The sequence below is a fragment of the Saccostrea echinata genome, unplaced genomic scaffold (genome assembly GCF_033153115.1).
Source record: "Saccostrea echinata isolate AGI-Se365-2 ecotype Australia unplaced genomic scaffold, CSIRO_AGI_Sech_v1 ptg000032l, whole genome shotgun sequence".
Classification (NCBI taxonomy): domain Eukaryota; kingdom Metazoa; phylum Mollusca; class Bivalvia; order Ostreida; family Ostreidae; genus Saccostrea; species Saccostrea echinata.
Genome location: NW_026889781.1, coordinates 3,297,333 through 3,310,740, shown reverse-complemented (window position 1 = coordinate 3,310,740; position 13,408 = coordinate 3,297,333).

The window sequence follows — 13,408 nt, the reverse complement described above, 5'->3', positions numbered from 1 at the left end:
CGTCTTTTGTCCTTAATGAAGATTCATTTGACTCAGAATTATTCCATAAATAGCGCTAGTATTTGTTGAATGTCGGGCAGTGGCGTATATTCCTTACTGTTCATGTGTTGGCTAATGCAATGTCGCAGACTTCACCTGAAGGGTGAAGAGCCAGGTAATGGGTATATACGTGTAATAAGGGGTATTTCAACCCTTGAGGGAGGAGAGGGGGGTTTGGAGGATCACCCCTAGAAAAAATGAAAAAAATAAATTGCGTGATTTTATAATATGAAAAAGGGTTGTATTAGGGTAAATATTCTTGTCCAAGTACCAAGGAAAAAAATTGTTTCCATCATCGATAGAAATTTTCAATTGACTTGCACGAGGACATTCATGATTGTAATTGGACCATTGAATCTAATAATATGAAATATTTTCAGAAATTATCATTAACATCTCACAAATTTGAGAATTGTTTTATCTTCGTTCAATTACACCAGCGCTAAGATAAATAGGGAAACTTCCTTTTTGCATAATCCGAATTCGAACAAAACTTTATTTTTGGTTTTTGTTCTTGTTTATGTTTTCCTAATACACAAAAATCTGAGGATATGTAATTTGCGGATTGCTAGAATACGATGTAAAACAAAATTGCAGTTTTCATGCTAAACTCCCATTTATTATCCATATGCTGAAGAATACATATTTGATTTTAGAACCTCTACCTGCATGACCCGCAGTAAAAAAGAAAACAAAAAAAAATTAAAAATATTTAAGCAGAATTGAGATAAGACCATAATTTGTCTCAAGATAGAATGTAAATGCAAAATAATAGAGTATTTGTGTATCTTTCTCATCTTTAAAACATCGAGTAAACATAGAAGTACGATCAATGGTAGGATTTGACAAATCTGCAGTTATATCCTTCTGTTGTAAACATCTTTCTTTGAACATAGTTTCCCCCTCATTTACTCTTCCTCCATTTTGATTTTCTTCCCAGATGTCATGGACGTCAGATATTAGGTATAGTACTTTTTTTATTTCAACGTGTTTCTTCCGTGTTAGCCTCTTTTCTTCTTCATCATATTGATTTTCTCTCGACTACATTTTTCTTAAGTCATTTTTCCTTTCCTTTTCTTGATTTTTCTTATTTTCCTTAATTCTTTATGTTAGAGTACCTATTATTCTTATTTTTATTGGTACACTTTAAACAATACACATTTCAAACAGTTAATACAAATGTAAAAACAAAAAAAAGTAAAATGTAAAAAACAAAACAAAACAGAAACAAACAAACAAAAGGATGTTCATATAAAATGTAATATCTTTTCTTTGATGTGTTCGAGCTTGCATGCTTTTTTTTAATACATCCATATTGAATATATTTTTAATTTAAGTATATAACCATTGAGGTGAGTGTTTGGTATAGCAATCAACAGGTAGAGATATGGAATATGTATAAGAGAATTCCTTTTCACATTAGCCCAGTATTGAACTTTTCAAGGGCACCACGTTTCATCCATGTTTACATTTTTACATTTCATACATAAAGTTAAGGAACGCAAAAACTAAACTTAAGTACAGTTGAAACAAAAAATATAGCTACATGTACATACAGGATTTTTTTTTTTTTTTTTTTTCCTTCTTCTTTTTTTTTTTTTTTTTTTTTTTTTTTGACCATGATGAATGTATAGCTTTATTAAAGAAAAACAAACTTGATTTCTTGAATCATATCTCAAAGGCTCGGCATCTATGCTATGGAATGAGCATCCTTTCCAATAAAAGACTAACTGAATATTCCTCCTTTCCTATTAAAGAAATTCTGAATACATTGGTGTTGCTTTGCATAGAAATAGGGCGTTTTTCCAAACAAGTCTTTCAATTCGAGATATTTTGAATCGTACAAAAGCTTTACTAATTGTAAGTTTCCCTTTTTACATACTATATGAAAGGGAAGTCTTCTCATACTATCTTCAACAGATGTATCACATAAATGTACAAGTAATGCTTGAGCGATCTCTGTATTTTCATTTTGATAAGCGATATGTAATGGCGTCTGGCTCCTGACGTCTGTTGCATTAAAGTTAGCGCCGTGCTGAATTAAATATTCAACGAAGTAAACAGCTTCAGTATTTTTCAATGTGCAAGCAATATGCAAAGGTGTCTGATTCGTATCATCGATGGCATTAACGTTAACATCACAAGAAATTAAGCTTTTGGCAATATCAATAAAGCTATTCTCTATTGCAACATGTAGTGGAGGTTTTCCATCTATAGTACCAGAAAAAGGTTGGTCGTATTTTTCCTTAAGAAATGCAAAATTTTCTATTGGGCAGCTCTTTATAAGATGCTGTATCATTTCTACAGATCCTTGTTTAAAAGGGAAAGAGACGGGAGACTCATCACTGCAATAAGTATCTAATCTATAACATTTATCCAAAAGTAGTTTGAATTTAGAAAGTGGGCATGTTAACAAGAAATACTGTAACAATTCCAAAGAGCCACTTCTAAATGCAAAGGTTAATGGAGACTCATTGTGACAGTTAAACACAAATATTGAAGCATTTTCTTTCATTAACAATTTCACTATATCAATATGATTTATTTTGCATGCAATATGCAGTGGCGTCTCTTTGTTGGTGTCCTTTGCGTTAATACAAAAACTTCGACGAATTAACATTTTAGCACTTTCATAGAATCCATGGTCTAAAGCCACATGTAAAGGGGATTTTCCGTCAAATATAGCGTCCTCACTTTCACAAGTTTCTAAAAGTTGTTTAAAATTTTCAGGCGGACTTTTCTCCAACGTTTGTTTGATTATTTTTTCAGCGCATTGTTTAGCAGCAAGATAACCCATATCGGTAAAACTTTGTTCCAATAATGCCTTAAACGGCTGGATATGCAAGTCAGTCAATAGAGTTTGCAGTATGTCCAGAGATTTTGTTTTCATTGCAATTTGAAGAGGAGTTTCATTGAGTGAATTGGACAGATGTAATTGAGCCCCATGTGTTACCAATAACCTAAAGATATGCACATTGTTCTTTGAGCAGGCAACGTGCAATGGTGTCTCGCGTCTGCTATCTGCAGCATTTACATTTGCTTCATTCTGAATTAAATTTTCTGCAACATCATTAAGTCCAAGATCTATTGCTAGATGTAAGGGTGTCTTACCACTTTGTGTAGTAATTGCATGATTGCAGTATTCTAAAAGTGTTTTAAATGTATCCAAATTCCCAATCTCGCCGTCGTTTTCAAATAAAGAAAGTTCCGATTTTACATCAAGGAACGGGTATTTTTCTAATAAAAGTTTAATGATTTCATTAAAACCGTTCTTCACAGCCAAGCTTAAAGGAGACTCCTTTTCTGCATTGCAGTGCTGCACATTGGCTCCTTCTTCAATTAGAATTTGAACTATTTCAAGAGCATTAAATGAACAAGCCAATGTCAGAGGTGTGTGAAAGGAATGGAAAGGTTTATCAATATACTTCCAAATTTCCTTTTGGTTAATCTCAGACATCGCAAATCTTAACATATCCTTATCCAAGCTATAGAGAGATAACCAAAAAAGACGCCCAGTCTCGATTATCTTATTAAAAGGAAACCAAACAAACTTGCGCGATTTTAAAAGATGTTTCAAAAATGTTACATGTCCATTATAGACAACCCAGTCAATCAATCTGATTGTACCGTCATCGCATACCTCCTGGATTCCCCTCTCTCCATGGTGTTCCAAGAAGTCTTGCTTTTGAAACAGTGTACTAGCTCTCCTTTGAGCTTTTGTTTGTGGTTTGAATTTCTGTACATTGTACGATTTTGAAAACAATTCCAGAACTGCTTTATTACCAAAAGTTTCAAAGAAAGAGTTCACAAACTTGTCGTCACTCCAACAGTTATGCGTAAATATTGGATAAACAGGACTTACATCCAGAGTTACGCGAATGATTTTTTTAAGAGCAAACTCAAATCTGTGACATAAAGTTTTGTAATTATCAGGATTGATTTTAATGTGCAGATCCCTTATAGATGCTTCCCTGCTTCCAACATATGTATTGTTTGCTAAGTAGTCTATGTTTATATGTCGAATAAGTAAATTTTGGTTCTCTTTATCCTGGCCAAAATGATAGGCAACAACTTCAAAAAGAGAATCATGGAGAAACTGAAATCCAAATTCTGTTTTAATGACATATGTGTTCACCGAATATTCGAGTTGTTCACGTATTTCTCCTAAACTTCGAGGCTGATCATGGATGTTACATTTTTTAAAAATATCTATGATAAGGTCCCAATTTTTTTGACTTGCATCTCTATAATTATTGTTTGTTATCATAAGAAGCACCAAGGATGCATACAGAACTTTTTCTGTTTTATACATGGTATCTAGGTGTTTTAAAAAATAATCGCACGGATCTAAAACTGCCTTCTGATTTCCGGATTGAATGCCGTTCTTTTTATTTTTGAACAACATATAGCACATGAACGGAAACATGAAGTTCGCCCTGTTTAATGATGACAAGTCTACTATAGATTCAATGTCATATGTTTGTAAAAGTTTTTGTTTTTCACTTATGTTTAAAGCATGACTTCTATCTTCAATATCAACCACATTGTAATTGTCAAAAACATGGTAGGATTTTGCTTCGTTGTAAAGAATTGTACGACATGTTATTATCAATTTGTGATTCCCTTGGTTAATAATCTGTAAAATCTCATCATTACAGTGTTCGATGTCAGAAAGTCGTATTTCATCAAGACCCCATTTTCCAACAGGATCATCAACAACGCAGATGCAATTTTCCTTATATCGATTACTTTTGATATCTTTGAATTCGTCAACGGGTAACACATTCCATCCTACCTTTGCAAGCTTTAACGCACAGTGTCTTGCTGTGGCTGTCTTGCCGCATCCACTGCTCCCAATTATTATTATCAAATTATTTTCCTTTACAATTTTATATGCTTGTGCAGCGAAGCGAATCTCCTCGCAAAATAATCGGTCGTCTACCTCCCATGTTGCTACAAATTGGTCCTTTGGTTCTGTAAATCATGTTACAATGGAGCTATATAATGCTGTAGAAAACCAATCCTACCCAGTAATCTTCTAAGGTAAATGAATTATCAGTATGTGATCATCAAAATAATTTTTATGATATATATATCTAAAGCTAAAATTTTCCGCTAAGTACATGTAGCTGGTCAAATCATGGTCCCTGGGACAAGGATTTGGCCACAATAGTTATCAAAATTTTCTGTGGGAATCTATATAAGAGACATTGATATTGGTATTCAAGCATGCCTATAAGTAATGCAGATCAGATTTGTTTAATGCATGTCCCTAGAGAACTGTTCTTCATAATAAAGTATTTCCAATAAAGAGAATGGTGTGTATATTTACCTAATTAAAATACATAATTCTTTTAGAATAAGAAAAATTAATTCTTATTTCTATAAAGGGTGAAATACAGAGTACATTTCAAAAGTATAATATTTTGAATTTCAGACAATGGCAATTAGCGAAGAACATGTAATTTAAAATGCTCGGACATATCATATTTAAAAATTTGATTGACACATGTCATATTCCATTAGGACGTCATACAGTTGTAATTCAGAGAAATGAAGGCATAATTTGCAATGTTATTCTATGGGAAGCCTTAGCCAACCTGCTTTAATTTCTATATTTGAGAGTATTTTTAGGATGTCAGTACGTTTCTGACTTAGTAGTAAAGAAAATTTGAATTTTATCAATGAAATTATCTGTCAGATTATAAACTTGGCGAATGTTGGATATGATGTATGAAAATTTTCAGGCATTAATTACAATTTTAATTTACCCATATGATAGGAACACATTACAGTATGTAACATATACAAGGTAAATAACATATACAAGGTAAATATAAAGAATTTTATTCGAGTCACTTATTCATGTCATTCTTTTGTTTATATATATATATATATATATATATATATATATATATATATATATATATATATATATATATATATATATATATATATATATATATATATATATATATAAACAAATCTTGCTTTTTTAAGCAAACAAATCTTGCTAAGGTTTACCTACCAATGGTATTTCTTTTCAAGTAAAAACTTTCCTTTATAGTCCTCCCTTTTTCCCTGTAAGCTTTAAGTCTTAACTGGTAGATAGCTTCTCTCAAGCTCCCTTTACTAAGTCTGTCTATTGCCTAAATTATGATAAAATAATGATTTTTAGCTTATAGTATCTTTTAAATCCACTACAAATACTTTTGAAATTCTAATATACATTTGTGTTTTCTCTCTGTTATATAAATATGCAGAGAGAATCTGTACGAAGATTTTAAAAGTTCATATAAATGTATTTTACAAGCACTGAATGGTCACTAGGTTTATGGTCGACTTTTTTTTGAAATAAAGTTAAGCAATAATTTCATCCCGGCATCTTAGGCTTTTAAACTATCCAGAAATACTTAACACAAATACTCGAAAAACTGTATATACATGTATAATGTGAGATTTTTAAAATAATGCAAATATTTCAGTTGCATTTTTTCTTTTATATTGTTAGAACTTGCTGCCCTAGATTTTCATAAATTTGTATAAAATATTAATGAAATAAAAATTCTTCTTTTGTTTACCATAGTGAGATCAATCCATCGGCTCTCAAATTCTTTGTCCGAAAGTTGCGTAAGTGATTTGTGACTTATAGAATTTCTGTATTGCCGGATCCGTTCAATGTCGTCTCCTTCGCCGGTACTTTCAATAGGTGGAACATGGTCGCCCCATCCTTTTACTGGAGACTGAACATTTGTGGTGTTTCGTAACAGCTTGTAAAGTAATGAAATGTCAAAGTTCTCCGAAGACACTGATGATGCATTACCTAGACCCCCAAAATAAACGAGATAATCCTTTGTTAGATAAAGCTTTGAAAATATTAACCTTGAGCTGTTTTTTCGTAATTTCACTCACACCTTTTCGAGGAGTTTGCTACAGAACATGCATTTGTCGATGATTTCATTGAAACAATGGTTCGATGCTTTATTATTATTATTATTAAGGTCTTCCGTTTCAGACGGAAGACCTTATAGTGATTCTACTGTTTCTTCTTTTTATTATTATTATTTTTTTTTTCCCCTTTTCTTTTCGGGGCGATTTCTCAGAGATGGCTGGACGGATTTTCTTGAAATTTTCAGGGATGATAGAAAATGAAAATACCCTCAGGTGTTTTTTTTCATTTTTTCAAAATTCACTTCCGGTCGTCAGATATGTCCGATTTCCGTTTTTTTCAAAAATATTTTGTCCCAGTCATATCTCAGAAACGGTAAGAGATTAAGACACCAAACTTATAGGGTTAATAGATCTTGAGGAGTAGGCAAAACCATTTGGGTTAAGAGCGTCAGCCGTCACTTCCGGTCGTCACAGGAAGTGATAATAGAAATCGAAAATTTCAACTTTTCTTTTTTGAATATTTCTTTGCATCACTTTATTGCATTTTATTTGTAGTTTCGAAATATGTTGGACTCACCGGAAACAAAAACGTCAACTTCCGGCTATAAGCGAAAAACTGCATATTTTGAGTATTTTACTTTCCCATAAATATTTTTTATAGGTAACGTATATGAACTGATTTTTGAATATGTTATCAAGACTGTAAATGTCTAGAGTAACGTCAAATATCTTTATAAAATTCACTTCCGGTCGCGCGTTTAAATGTCCCCAAATTGAAAACTTGTCCGAGTGAGATCTCAGTAACTGTAAGAGATTTAGACACCAAACTTATAGGAGTATTAGACCTTGAGGAGTAGACAAAACCATTTGGGTTAAGAGCGTCAACCGTCACTTCCGGTCGTAACAGGAAGTGATCAAAGAAATCAAAAATTTCAACTTTTCTCTTTTGGAATAAGACTTGCATCATATAATTGTATCTTTTTCACAGTTACAATATGTGTTGGTCCCACCGGAAACAAAAAACGACAACTTCCGGTTATAATAGAAAAACGACATAATAGAGGGTTTTAATTTTCCCATACATATCGCTTATAGATGGAGTTCTGTAAATGATTTTTATATATGTTATTAAGACTGCAGATGTCTAGAGTGACATGAAATATCTTAGTAAAATTCACTTCCGGTCACGTGTTTTCTTGTCCTCAAAATGAAAAGTTATTTCAGTGAGATCTCGGAAACGGAATGAGAGTAAGACACCAAACTTATAGGAGTAAAAAAACATTGGTGAGAAGGCAAACCACATAGGGTTAAAAGCGTCAGACGTCACTTCCGGTCGTCACAGGAAGTGATCAAAGAAATCGAAAATTTCAACTTTTCTTTTTAAAATTAAAACTTTCATCACTATATTGCTTCTCTTTCGCTGTTTTGAAATATGTTAGATTTCACCAGAAACAAAAACTTTAAACTTCCGGTTTCAAGAGATAAACTACGTTATTTCGTGATTTAACTTTCTCATAAATATTACTTATAGATAAGTATTTGAAATGTTTTTACATATGCTGTAGATACTGCAAAAGTCAAGAGAAAATTCAGAGATTTTTATTCAGTTCACTTCCGGTCGTGTGTTTTCCTGTAATCAAAATTCTATTTTTTTCTCACAATTGTTCGGCAACAGTAAAAGATTGAAGTATAAAATTTTCAGAACTTATAGTCAGTCATCAGGTCATTCGCATCGTGTAAAAATCGTGTGTCATCATTACTTCCGGTCGTGACAGGAAACGAAGCAAAAAAGTATTGTTTTAAGTTATTCGGTTTCTACATAAGTTTTAGGCTAATACCGATGTCGATAAAGATATGTTCATGCAAACAGGAAGTTGTATAACGGAAGACCTTCTCATTACTAGTAATGAGTTTCTAGTTGTTATTATTATTATTAATGTTTGATAGACCATTAAGAGAAGCACCGTACGTTTTTGTAAAGAGAAACGATTTCTAATATGTTTTTAAGTGTTCTTTTGATATTGAAGTTAAAACTTCTACAGTACCATTCAAAAACTTTTCTTTAATTTTTTTTACAAATTATATTTTGAACGAATCAAAATAAAAAAAAAATGAAATTTTCATAAAGCTCATAAATTTCAATTATGTAATATGCATTCTGAGAAATAATTTCAATTCACTGGGAAAAATTTTAGTGATGTCCTGAATACTTTCAGGTAATTTCCTGATTGAAAATTTCATTGTAAAAGTGTAATAATGTATGAAATATATATTTATACTCTCTGGTGTTGTTAATTAACCATCATTAAATATAATGATTAAACAATTTTTTTCAAGATAAATACTGCACGTACCAACTCTTCAACATCAAATGTGGTAAGACATTTGTGTTTTTCAGGTGTTTAAATAAAGGGATATTTCATACTTATGCACACATATTATTCATTTTGTAGCTGTAATTATCTTCATATGAATTTTAAGTAATTATAAATTTGTAAATCTTGAAATATTTTTCAATTAAGTGATAATCCTATTCTGAGAATAGTCCTTCATTTATTGACTTTATAAATTATACTTTGATAGAATAAGTTCAGGTGAAATAGTTACATATTTCGATTGCCGTTAAATAAATATTATCAATATTTAAAATTTTAAAATACAAATTGTACTAAATACCTCTAATTCTTCGTCTAATTGTATTTACTTTCCTGCTATTGAAAGAATGGGGAAAATTGAATCTTAAAAGATCCTCTCGTTCTTTTCCCTGTCAATTTGACTTTTTCTTTTTTCTTCCTCAAGTTCATCTGTTTTGTTCAAAATTCAATGGATAAGGAAAAAATATCGGACATACATGCCGGCTCAACTGTAGCAATATAAAAACCAAGGAGATACTTTAAGACATTGAAGTGCCACGAGGAAATGTATATGCACAATGGCTATACAATGTGGTATTTTTATCTGATTTTGAGTCATCGCCATATAACCCTATTAGCATTTTAGTACAATTACAAGGAGCAAATTTATTGGGTTTTTGAGTACTTAAGCGTCAATACGCATATACATTTTTAATTTAGTGTTTCAAGTAACTGTTCATTAAAATTAAATACATATATGAGAGAAAAAGGAAGGATACGTCATAAGGACATATATTATTCAAAAACAAATATGCTAAAGAAAACAGGTTGTAAAAGCATTCTTATTGCTGAAATACATAATTATCACAAAATACAAAAATTTAATAGAAAGTCTTTCTTACTCTTCCATTCCTCTCAAAATCTATATCTTCAGATCTGAATTCATTTGAAAACCAATGCAAAAACATTAAGAAATGAAATAAAATCTCCCCAAAATACCTTTATACATTTTCTGGATATTTGTATGATTCATGAATTTAGTATTGATTTTGAATGTCGCGAGGCCACATGATGCTACAAGTATAAGTAAAATCCCCGACAAATGTGTGTTTCAGCAGTTAAAAAGCCTGTACAAACATTTTTTTTTTCTAATTTCTATCAAAGTTTCATTTAAATATTTTCGTCTTTAATTCGTTAAGTAAAAATATCACTACATTCGTTGCTACTAAGAAAAAATAGGTGCAGGTTTTATGATGTATACTTTTTCCCTAAAATGAATCACAACTAAATGCTAAAGTGAAAATGAAATAATGCAATAATATGGCATGCATTTTTACTAATTCTATCAAGGTATTTGTGATAGAAATTTACATTATCCGTGATTGGAAAAGGTAGAGATAACGAACAGTAATCAGTCTTATAAATACAGTAACGGTCCCGGTAGCTTCGTGATCAGGAGGCCCGGGTTCGACGGGTCAAACCCAAGACTTAGAAGTAGTGACTGTTCTTACGCCAAGCTGTCGGATTTAGAAGTGAAAGATCTTTCGGATGAGACATTAAAAACCAAGGTCCTGTGTCACGGTAGGCGTTGGTACGATAAAGAACCTTCACTACTTAATGGCTTTAAGTGCCTAGTATAGGTCCAGGGCTAGAAATAATTATTTGTGTTTGCTATCGCCTTAAATTTTTACTGGTCAGCTAAGTACTTTCACTGTCCCACTGGGCCAGTAGATTTTAAAAAGACTGGCCCAAAACCATAATAATTATAGTTATATATTTTTTTATATTGTGATACTTAGAAGTACATCTTAACAAAACAAGAAATGGTAGAAGTTGGGACACAACCCTGTGAAGTTAACTAGCCCTACTGTGAATGACTTTTATTATGCATAAAAAAATGCTGACCCAAAGGGCACATGCCCTCTGCAATGTACTAGCCCAGATTGAAAATCCACTGGCCCCAGACCAGCGGGCCATCAATTATTTCGAGCCCTGAGGTCTAACTTTGAAATCCTTCATAGGTATTTGTATATGGAGTTGTCTCTATTTAAATATAAAAAGTCTTGAATGGTACTTAAAACCACAAAAAATCAATCATATATACAGTGAAAAATAAAGAATTGTGAAGCAGGCAAAAAAACGGACACCATGCCAGAGGTGGGTTAAGGTGCCTAGGAGGAGTAAGCAACCTGTGTCAACTGGTTACACCCGCCGTGAGCCATGTGTATACATGAGGTAGAAGAGGATATCGTAGTCAATATATTATTTTTGATTATTAATTATTTTAATTTTTTTAAAAATATTGTGTGTAAATGTCCTACTAGGAATGCTTTATCTTCCATTCATGCAGACGAAGAACTATAATTTCCCCTATTATTCTTTCATTCGTTAACATTAGATATTTATTTGATACGATTGAGCGGTTTAATTAAATTTATTTAAAAAAAAAAAAAACACAACTTGAATATAATTCGGCGTGTCATGAACGTTAAAAATTTTATCAAGAAATTACTTGGCAATTTTTCTTGGCCAGTGACATGCACTTTTTGAATTCGTTTTCTCTCCAAACATTTTTAAAATATTTATTTTTGTGTAAATTTGAGGTAATACTAATACACGAGATGTGATATATACGTGCACGTGACAAGAATTCACGGCAATTTTCTTTTTACACACTAAAGGTCTCGTATAGTTTTTTTTTTCTTTTTTTAAAGAAAGATAAGTTACATGTAACAATCAAAGCTACTCTTGCTTCACTTTTGAAAAATTGTCAATAACTTTCCTACAAATGTTCTTTTTTCAATCAACGCTTTTAAAATCAATTCAACCCAATATACGTAATTTCCTTTAACTTTGTTTGGGTACTAACATAGTTAATGCAGAAATTTATCGTTTGAGTGTTATCTTTGAACCCTTAGTTTTTTGAAGTCTATACATGTATGTTGCATATCAAACACTATTATTCCCAACAAAAATACTATAGATGATATGGATTACTAAAGTTAATTATAGTTTACTATAGTGTCAAGGTTTATAACTTTAGTAAATCCAAGTTTTTACTAGAGTATATTAAAGTATTTTTTTATGGATTTCAGATTGTTATCTTTCATGTTCTCCAATTCATACATGCACATTTTTGATATGAAATGTAAATATTATTTATATATTCACATATTATTTTCAAATGTTACGTCACTGATATTAATTTTGAGAGATTTTAAGCTTCAAAATCTCAAAAAAGTTCTAAAGTAGAGTTTTAAAATAAATCAAAGTATTACTATACTTAACTATAATTAACTAACTGTAAGTATAGTTAACTATAGTAAAGTTTTGTTAGGGACAACTTTACAAATTTCACTGAAATACAGTAAGATAATATTAGTCCCCTAACAGTGGCACCGGACGGGATTATAGGTTGTCTGTTCTGTTTGTCTGTCCGTTTGTTTATCAGTCTGTCGAACTTGAAATTTGGTATTTTAGTCCATACTGATGAGTATTCGTTCATCTCTGCATTTTGTTACGCTTCCCCGATTTTTGACAGAAATATTATTTGCAAATAGGTGGCTTCATGGTTTTTTATGTTTAGTAGTTCGACTTAATTTTTTTATGAGCATTTGGGTCAATGAGCCTATTGTTTGACATTTTTTTAAATACTTATTGTTAAAAAAAATAATAGAGGCATAAAAACTCATATTTGTAGTGTATTATAACTAGGGCGCGCAATAATATCGATATTCCGGGTTATTGCGAATCGTTAACAAAAAATATCGTATTGCGATACGTTTTTCCAGTACCGATATGAAATGATTTGGATTTAGATTTATAGAGGAAAATATGAAATTTAAGATGTCAGAAACGTTTTCAATCGTGCTAAACAGTACCAAACGGTAAAGGTTTCTGTTGTATGGTTGCATTTCGTTGCCAAACTGTGGTGAAATCAACTAGAACTTTTTTGTTACAAGGTATTTATAAAAGTTTTATGCACTCTGCTTATGAATGGAGATTAATAAAATAAGAAAAGTGCATTTTAACTGTTATTAAAAATATTGCAATACATATCGCAGTACAGTTCCAATTATCGCAATGCATCGCAATACGAAATTTTCAACCGATACCCAGCCCTA